Here is a 10605-nt window from a genome sequence, read left to right on the forward strand (position 1 = left end):
TCCTCCATCTTTGTAATTTTCTAAAACTAAGGTTAGGATTTTTTAATAATGACAACATATCATCACTGAATCCTCTATCACATTACTCACCTCCATCGTCACACTATTCATTTTCATTTTCTCTAAATTACCATTTTTGCGGCCCCATTGTTGCACTTTTCTTCATCTCTTCAGCCAAATTCATCACCATTAGTGCCGAATTCATTACCTCTCCCTCCCAAAAAATTACCACTACTCATCTCTGTAGGCATCGAAAATTGCCTATAGGTCTCCACGAATAGCTCAGTGTTAAGGAATGACAATGAACGTCACCATCTGGTTCACAGGAGTTCAATTAATGTCGGTGAACGTTTGAAGTGAATCGACGAACTACGTGAACTGACAGAATTTCGGAATAACGAAGGCACAGGCTAATCGAGAGCCCCGCGATGTTTACAAAAAGAACAACGCCTTTCGTGTCTCGTTCGTTCTACAGATAATCCAACCATCGGGGCTAATAGAACTCTTCGTCAGAATTCCAACACAATTCGAATCACTAAAATCCGAGTTCGGACGAAGAATTTACCAAGGGGTGTCCTAGATTTTTGGGGACGCCCCAGGGGTGTCCTAGACTTTTGGGGACGCCCCAGGGTCCGAGTACGGACGAAGAGACGCCCCAGGGGTGTCCTAGATTTTTGGGGACGCCCCAGGGGTGTCCTAGACTTTTGGGGACGCCCCAAGGGTGTCCTAGACTTTTGGGGACACCCCAGGGGTGTCCTAGATTTTTGGGGACACCCCAAGGGTGTCCTAGACTTTTGGGGACGCCCCAGGGGTGTCCTAGATTTTTGGGGATGCCCCAAGGGCCCCAAGGGTGTCCTAGACTTTTGGGGACGCCCCAGGGGTGTCCTAGATTTTTGGGGATGCCCCAAGGGTGTCCTAGACTTTTGGGGACGCCCCAGCGGTATCCTAGATTTTTGGGGACGCCCCAGGGGTGTCCTAGATTTTTGGGGACGCCCCAGGGGTGTCCTAGACTTTTTGGGACGCCCTAGGGGTGTTGCCTATAAATAGAAGCCTTATGCCTCACTTTTTCAGGATCTGGATTTTTAGAGAATTGGCGAAGCCCTGCTGGAGTGAAGAGTGATCGAGCACTTCAACACAAGAGAGTTCTTCATCAGATCTACATCACCCGCATCCGTTCCTTAGCATTACCCTTCGTCGGTAATCCTAAGAAGAGCAAATATCTCGCTTTATCCGAGATAGGCGCTTCAAGTTTCTAGATCTCCTCGCGGATCGACGAAGCTCTGTTCGATTTTTCTGGATCAGATCTGATTGCCAGGTAGTCCACGGATATCGACGTCCCCGTCATAGGCTAAAGACCCAAGCAAGCAAGAGACGATAAACGGATCTTGTGTTTATTTTTAAGAAAGTTGTAATTTTTATTTTCGTTATTTGAATTCATTTGTAACGTTTGAAGTTTTAATGAAATCAATGATGAAGGCAACTTTTGACGAAAACAAGCTGACGACCACAGTGGGAGCCAACAGCCTCGCTGCCGAGGCTGTCGTGACGCAACCGGCATTCAAGATCCGGGTGAATGAGCCGTTGCACTTACTCCCCGCGACGTTCCTATGACGTCCAACGTGGTTGAAGCTGCAGATCCAGATCTGCCCTCCGCCGTAAAGACAAGTGTTGAAGGTGTTCCAGCTTTGTCAAAGAGGGCGCGCCAAAGACGGCGTCAACGCTTTGCGCGACAGTTGGCCAAGGCCGCAGAATTGATGGACGGGATCCGCTACAATGAGGATCTAAAGTCCAGACAGCGCCAAGAGCAACAACGGCGCACAACCAACTCCTCCTCCAAGACAGAAACGAACGATTGAGTTCGTGTCAAGAGGACTCGCTCAACCCTCGAAGAGCGAATCAAGAAACGCCGCGCGTTGCTTGCGCATGCCCGAGTCCTTCTGCAGAAAGCGGAAGAGATGCAGAAAGAAGAGACGGTCAAAAAGCCGTCAAAACACAAGCAGATGTGGGTGCCAAAGGCAAAACCAGCACCAAAGGCAAAGGTGGACGGAAATGCCATCCAACCTTCATCAAATCCAGATCCCGTCTCCCTTGCCCCCGCACCTACGGCGGAGTCAGGTAAGAACGTGGGTCCTTCTAGATCCAGGGTTCCGTTGAAAGGTCGTCTCGGTCCCTTACCGGAGAACCGAGGTAAAGCACCTGTCAAGGAGCGATTGGGACCGTTGAAAGGTCCCCAAATGACGAACCAGACTGGGGGTCGTGTTAATCCCTCCAAAAAAGATAAAAAAGGGAAAGCCCCTGTTACCGACCGTGTTGGGTTGCGTGTCGAAGTTCAAGAACCCGTTAAGTTTTTACGCTCGCAAAAGCGTAGACTTGAACGAGCGACTTTTGAAAACGCTAATAAAGCGTCATATCCCCAGAGGGAAACACATTCGTCTGATGATGATTGTGTTATACCTGGGAAGTCATGCCAACACTCTATGGGTTGCTCCAGTTATCAAACTGATGAGTTGTACTATAGAGCTGGGGGTGCGGGTAAGTCTCGAAAGAGAGATGCTCGAGACACGGAACCTCACTGTCCGTGTGCCAACATCATCAAGGCGGTGTTGTCAGAATGCTGCTGTTCTAAAACCCCAAAGAGAGTCTCGGTGTTCGAGAGGATTTCCAAGCCAAGGCGTTTTTATGGGAAGAAGTTCGTTCGACAAGAGGACGAATACCTAGAAGTGTCTGCTAATATGACCGGCAGAGGGAAATCGACACGACAATTTGGCCCAGATCGATTTGCCAGAGTATCACAGCGTGTGACTCGATCGCGATCAGGGATCAATACGCGAAAGAATTACCAAAGGATGCAAAAGGGACTTCCGTTGGAAGAGGAGGTGTCAGATGCTGGTTCAGATTCTTGCTCGGCTATAGCGTCCGATGACACGGCTTCTAGTGTGGGACAACTCTTCGAGTCATTCATGATCAGCGCCGAGCAAGTAACCAAGATGCTTGAAGATGCCCTGAATAAGCAGAAGGAAACTTTCAAGTTCGAGATGGAGATGGCCATGCAACGGATGAGAGAGATGCATGACCAGCAAATTGCGGCACTGACAATTCACCAAGGAGAACCCAGTAGACGCAATAATCAGAATCAAGATGAGAATGAACGGGAAGAGAATAATGTCAACATAAATATCCCTCTTGTCAACAACGACAATGGAAGCGGTCCCGTGGATGATAATGCAAAAGAGGACCACGTTACCTCTCCCCGAAGCCACTCGAAGACAGGTACGAGTGAAGACAAGAAGATGAAGGACTTGGAGAGCAAAATCAACGCGTTGATGAATGCTCAAGAAGTGAAAAGGTCCGGCATACCATGTCCATACCCAAGGGAGTGGGAATCAATTCCATATCCGGCAAAGTTCAACCTGATCAACTTCACGCCGTTCGACGGGAAGGGCTCGCCCACTCAGCATCTAATATACTTCAAGTCCCACTTGGGCACGATCTCCGGCAATGAACCCTTAATGGTGCGGTCATTCGTTGGCACTCTTCGCGGAGCGGCCTTCGATTGGTATCGTCGCCTCAAGCCGGGGAGCATGGACGACATGGAAGATATGTTTCTGACAAACTTCTTCGATGACGACACCGAAATCTCAATCGGTACACTATTCGATGAGAAGCAGAAGAATGGTGAGACGGTCGAAAATTTCGTGAAGAGATTCCGAAACAAAGCAATGAATTGCAGGGATCCGGTCAGTGAAGACTTTATCCTCGAGACTTGTCACAATAACCTTTCATTGGACATCCTCGAATCCGGCGAAGTTTAGTCTAATCAACTTCACGCCGTTCGATGGAAGGGGTTCCCCCACCCAGCATTTGATTTATTTCAAATCGCACCTGGGTGCTATCTCTGGGAACGAGCCTCTGATGGTGCGGTCATTCGTCGGCACTCTTCGCGGAGCTGCCTTCGATTGGTATCGTCGCCTCAAGCCAGGAAGCGTGAACAGCTGGGATGACATGGAGACGAAGTTCCTTGCAAATTTCTTCGACGACGACACCGAGATCTCTATCGGATCGTTGCTCGACGAGAAACAAAAAGACGGGGAGTTAGTCGACACCTTCGTCAAAAGGTTCCGGAACAAGGCGATGAATTGCCGGGACCCGATCACCGAGGAATTCATTCTCCAGACTTGCCACAACAACCTCGCATTGGACGTATTGGAGGCAATGGGGACAGCACCGTCTGACACTTGGAAGGATCTGAAGGTGCGCGGTGAACAAGCCGAACGCTTCCTTAAAAGGAAGAAGGCCGAAAGGAACCAACCGACGGTTAATCTGCTGGACTCAAACTTCGCTTCCCGTGGTAAGGGCAAAGCACCTGCAGCTGCTGGTGGTGCTAATCAAGCGTCACAACAGCAATCCCGAAGGCAGCAAAAGACTTCGGGTCCGAGACTCCAAAGAGAGTATTCCTTCAAGGACGAAGACGTTCCAACCATCTTCGAATCGCTCCTCGAAGGCAACAAGATCAAGCTACCACCTATCACGAATCAGGAGGAAGCTGATAACACTACGGACCCAAAGTACTGTGCATACCACAGAAGGGTTGTTCATCCCACCAAGGATTGCTTTGCTCTCAGGAATAGCATTCAGACCTTGGTCGAAGCCGGCGTTATAACGCTAAGGTAAGCCAAATAAAAACGGCAAAACTCCGACCGGTATAAGAGTATAAACTGCTTCCTGACACTCCAAAGAGTATACGAGTATAAACTGTTTCTCAATCCTCCGACCGGTATAAGAGGTTAAACTACTCCCTGATACTCCAATAGGTATATGAGTCTAAACTGTTTCCCCACTTTTGACGGGAAGTTCCTGGAGAATATTAAGCTAATATTCTTAAGGATAACCCGGTTAGTTAACTGATAATAATGTCCGAACCAGTTCCGCAGAGGAAACTGGGGGTGGACGATTTATGTAACGGGAAGTTCCCAAAACCACAGCAATGTAATGAATAAGAACTCCCATTCTCACCATGTCTATGCACTCAACACTCTCTCTGTTAGAGTCTGGACATAAAATTCCCAATTGGTCAAACCTTCTTACAGTTAGGACCACAGTCAAAATCCCCTCTCGATTCTCCCGATGAACGAGAGGTCCTCAAATCGAGCGATCAAAGCTTCCTACAGTTAGGATCGTCTCAAATCTCCCAATTGGTCAAACCTTCTTACAGTTAGGACCACAGTCAAATTCCCCTCTCGATTCCTCCAATGAACGAGAGGTCCACTTTCAAGTCAAGTGATCAAACCTTCCTACAGTTAGGGTCACCTCAAACTCCTGTTTGGCCAAACCTTCCTACAGTTAGGGTCAAAACCATAATTCACTCTCGATAAATGAGAAATTCGTCTTTAGTTCGGTAATCAAACCTTCCGACAGTTAGGGTTATCTGAATCTTTTCGAACCTCGGGGTGGAGATTCCACTCTTGGTTTCACCCTTGTCTTATAAAAAGGCTATCTTTTTGTTTCATTGTAACGATCGAAGTTGTAATGAATGCAGCAATGAATACAGCAACTTTTTCCGCAAACAGTCTTTGCCCTAAGAAAAGACACCACCTTTTCAACCCTCAAAATCCGTGCCTCACAGGTACGGGGAATTTTATCCCGAATCCTAAGTAGGGATAAGTCAACGCCTAACACGCGTTGCCGGTTTAGTCTTTCACCGATTGAAGAAGACACCAGAATTCCAGTCTGGGGAATTTCATCCCGAAGCCTAAGGAGGGATGAGTCACACGCGTTGCCGGTTTAGTCTTTTACCGATTGAAGAAGACACCAGAATCCGAGTCTGGGGATTTTTATCCTGAATCCTAAGTAAGGATAAGTCAGCGCCTAACACGCGTTGCCGGGTAGTCTATTCCCGTAAGAAAGACGAAGTCTACGTATTCAATGTCGTAGCACTAAAAGAGTTAACTCTTTTAGCACAACGTTATGTGCAGAACGGATCTAAACAATCTGCATGCTAGCCCGACTCAAACGGTAATCGGTAAAGACACATCAAACCCGTTGACGGCTGAGGGTTTGCCAAAAATCCTGTAAATTTTATCATCGCTGAATTCAAAGTAAATAAAGAAAGGGAATCAAATGCAGAGTCTCTATTAATAGATCAAGTCAAAGCATACAATAAAGAGCTCGTTAGCCCGAAGGCAGCTGACGGCTAAGAACATGAGACTCTAAACTAGAAAGCCTATCTATATAATTCTTCTCAAGTTCTGCCTAACGGCCTGCCTGATGGAAGCTGAAGAGAAGACCTCCCGGCTACAACCAGTATTAGCATAAGGAGGAAGGCTACCCGCGGGGAACTCGACTGCAAGGATAGAGTCAGAAAGCTCATAAAAAGGGAGATAAGATCAGTCACGGGATAATTAGAGAGACGATTTTGAGTGTCCTACACTGGAAGAACGGTATGCATCATCACGTAAATAACGTGGTAACATACACCGACCTATAAGGTGTAGGACGACACAAAATCGCTCCAATATACCAGAAGACTTGAATTAGCCAAGCAAGGCAAGTCCGAAACCTTGACCCCCGTGATGGAGGGTGTCGGCCCTTCCCGAATGACCCGCGATGGGGCCAAACGAGGGTATGACAAAACCACCAAGTCCGAAACCTCGACCCCCGCGAAGGAGGGTGTCGGCTCTTCCCGAATGACCCGCGAAGGGGCCAAACGAGGGTATGACAAAACCACCAAGTTCGAAACCTCGACCCCCGCGAAGGAGGGTGTCGGCCCTTCCCGAATGACCCGCGAAGGGGCCAAACGAGGGTATAACAGAGCCACCAAGTCCGAAACCTCCACCCCCGCGAAGGAGGGTGTCGGTTCTTCCTTCATGACCCGCGAGGGGATCAATCGGGGGTACAAAAAAAAAATTCCCACCCCCGAAAAAGGAAGCCGCTGGAGGGGAGGACGCTGTAGGAACTTCTTCCTCGCTAGGCTGTGAACGGGAGCGACCCCTAGGAAGTCGAGGACGACGTGGAGACATCAAAAACCTGTAATGAAAAGCAGCAAGTCAGGTGCAATATGAATACACGAAATATAAAAAGGGAAATTAAGAACTTGAGCTAAAGTCCTATGAGTAAATAGGATTTTATAGTTGAAGTCTAATTAAACCTACAAATTTCGTGCATGCGAAACAATGATTGTCATTTTCACGATAAGTTTTGGTGAAATACCCAAAATACCCCTCGTGTTCAATGCTAAATTCGGGTCAAGGACACGCTCGAGTTGGGTCATGGTCATCATATCTGATCATATAGCACCCCCGATACCCTACAATTTTGGTTAATTTTGCAAATAAGCCCTTTTGTAGAATTTAGCCAATTTTGCATATAGACCCCTTCACAAATTTCAAATTAACACCCACATATCCCTCTCAAAACTTTGATCGTGGGTTTGTGATCTAAACTTTTGGAATTTCAGCCCTAAAATTCCAGTCCTTTTGCAAATAAACCCCCTATATACTTTGTGGGTTGTTCTTTTGCAAATAAACCCCTCAAACCACATTGAACCAAATTTACACATACACCCCCCAAAATTTCAGCCATATATTTGCATAAAAAACCCTACAAATTTCAGCCCTCCAATTTGCACATAAACCCCTAAAATTTCGGCCTCAAAATTTGCACATAAACCCCCGAAAATTCAGTCTCAAACTTGCACACAAACCCCCAAAATTTCAGCCCTAATTTCGGCCAAATACCCTCTCAAATTCCCCAAATTTGAAGAAATAGGGTTACAACCTTTGAGTCAAAGATTGAGGGTTTAGCCAAAATCAAAGCCATAAAAAGAAAACTCACCCAAGTTCTTGGAGTTTGAAGAAGAAGAAAGCCTCAAATCACCGAAACCCTAAGCTCGAATTTTTCCCCCTTTTTGCTCGGATCCAAGTCAGAAGAGGAAAGGAAGAAATCGATGAAATATTTAAAGGGTTTGGGGAGTTTTAATCTGGTTCGAATTTTTGAAGTGGGGGAGTTCTCAAAAGACCAGAGCTTGAAGGAAGAGAAGAAACCGAAAAAAAAAATGAGGGGGGAGCGGAACCTCTTGCTGGAAACAAAAAAAAAAGAAAAAAAAGGGGAGCGGAACCTCTTGCTGGAAACGAAAAAAAAAGAGAAAAAAAGGGGAGCGAAACCTCTTGCTGGAAACAAAAAAAAAAGAAAAAAAAAGAGGAGCGGAACCTCTTGCTGGAAACGAAAAAAAAAAGAGAAAAAAAGAGGAGGCGGAAATTCTTGCTGGGACCGAAAGAAAGAAAAGAAGGAAGAGAAGAGGGGGAATCGGTTTTTTTGTAATGGGGTTCTCTTGGTTGAACCGAACCCATATGAACCGGACCCAAATCTGCCCTGAACCGAACCCAAACCTAATGTGTTGATTCATACACGTGTGGGCCGCGAAATGTGGGCTCGCTCGTGTGGAGAGGTCCGGGGATAATTCATATGCATTTCGAACCTCTTTTCGAATATTTTTCGACGTATTCAACACTCGTATGTATACTCCAATGAGAATACGAGTCTAAACTATGTCTCACAATTGACGGGAAGTTCCTGGAAAATATTATGTATGATATTCTTAAGGATAACCCGTCAACCTCCGACGGGTACACGAGGCTAAACTAATTCCCGAAACTCCCAGGAGTACACGAGTATAAACTGGTTCTCCTCAGGTTGATTCGAAACCCTAGGGTCAACGCCGGTCAACGCGTAACCCTAGGTTAACGCCAGTCAACGCGTTGCGACCAAAAAAAAAGTCAACGTATGACGTTCGAAACCCTAGGGTCAACGCCGGTCAACGCGTAACCCTAGGTTAACACCAGTCAACGCGTTGCGACCAAAAAATCAACATTCGACGTTCGAAACCCTAGGGTCAACGCCGGTCAACGCGTAACCCTAGGTCAACGCCAGTCAACGCGTTGCGACAAAAAGTCAACATACGGTGATCTAAAACCCTAAGTCAACACAACGTGACGAAGGTAGTTCAAAGTCAACTCAATGACACGAGCCAAACTCAATTCATCAGCTGCAGACTCGAGACTCCGACGACGGCCAGGCGATAAACGCAGCGCCGGAAGAACTTTGGTTGTTCGTCAAAGCATCGAATACACCGAAAATCGAAGGAGCCAAGAGTTGAAGCTAACTACAGGTCCTGAATCCAAAGTATTCCAGCCTCTTCTATAAAAGAAACGAGTCCGGAACGCTTTGGAGGGGGTATCTGTAGGTATCGAAAATTGCCTATAGGTCTCCACGAACAGCTCAGTGTTAAGGAACGACAATGAACGTCACTATCTGGTTCACAGGAGTTCGATTGACGTCGGTGAACGCTTGAAGTGAATCGACGAACTACGTGAGCTGATAGAATTGCGGAATAACGAAGGCACGGGCCAATCGGGAACCCCGCGATGTTACAAAAAGAACAACGCCCTTCGTGTCTCGTCCATTCTACAGATAATCGAACCAGTGGAGCTGATAAAACTCTTCGTCAGACTTCCAATGCACTTCGAATCACTAAAATCCGAGTTCGGACGAAGAATTTACAGCGGAGTGTCTCGGATTTTTGGAGACACCCCAGGGGTGTCCTAGATTTTTGGGGACGCCCCAGGGGTGTCCTAGATTTTTGGGGACGTCCCAGGAGTGTCCTAGATTTTTGAGAACGCCCCAGGGGTGTCCTAGACTTTTGGGGACGCCCCAGGGGTGTCCTAGATTTTTGGGGACGCCCCACGGGTGTCCTAGACTTTTGGGGACGCCCCAGGGGTGTCCTAGATTTTTGGGGACGCCCCAGGGGTGTCCTAGATTTTTGGGGACGCCCCAGGGGTGTCCTAGACTTTTTGGGACGCCCTAGGGGTGTTGCCTATAAATAAAAGCCTTATGCCTCACTTTTTCAGGATCTGGATTTTTGGAGAATTGGCGAAGCCCTGCTGGAGTGAAGAGTGATCGAGCACTTCAACACAAGAGAGTTCTTCATCAGATCTACATCACCCGTATCCGTTCCTTAGCATTACCCTTCGTCGGTAATCCTAAGAAGAGCAAATATCTCGCTTTATCCGAGATAGGCGCTTCAAGTTTCTAGATCTCCTCGCGGATCGACGAAGCTCTGTCCGATTTTTCTGGATCAGATCTGATTGCCAGGTAGTCCACGGATATCGATGTCCCCGTCACTGGCTAAAGACCCACGCAAGCAAGAGACGATAAACGGATCTTGTGTTTATTTTCAAGAAAGTTGTAATTTTTATTTTCGTTATTTGAATTCATTTGTAACGTTTGAAGTTTTAATGAAATCAATGATGAAGGCAACTTTTGACGAAAACAATCTCCTTTGCCACCACCAATCTCCTCGCCACCTCTTCCTCCTAATTCCCTACTCCACTACTGTCTTCGATGGAGCTTCCATCGCTGCCACAGTGTATGACTGTGTTAAAAATATATTATGTTGAATGTTTAACGTGTAAGCAGCTTTATTGATAAATATTATCTCTCAGTACTATCTCAGCTTCTAGACATAAATATCCAGTTCATTTTACTAGCAAAACCTTTTATCATGTATGCACTCCATGATTTGCTTGCATATTGTCTCCACCAAAGGTAAGA

The 10605-nt window shown here is 46.8% G+C and overlaps 1 long non-coding RNA gene across 1 annotated transcript; it reads right to left on the reverse strand.

Moving 5' to 3' along the window:
- Positions 6110–8264, reverse strand: LOC109851062. Its single transcript, XR_002249658.1, has 3 exons — positions 7831–8264; positions 6911–7023; positions 6110–6340 (listed from the first exon to the last, which is right to left on the reverse strand). It is a non-coding gene; the product is annotated as an uncharacterized LOC109851062 (long non-coding RNA).

This window comes from Asparagus officinalis, chromosome 7, assembly GCF_001876935.1.
Source record: "Asparagus officinalis chromosome 7, Aspof.V1, whole genome shotgun sequence".
NCBI classification, from domain to species: domain Eukaryota; kingdom Viridiplantae; phylum Streptophyta; class Magnoliopsida; order Asparagales; family Asparagaceae; genus Asparagus; species Asparagus officinalis.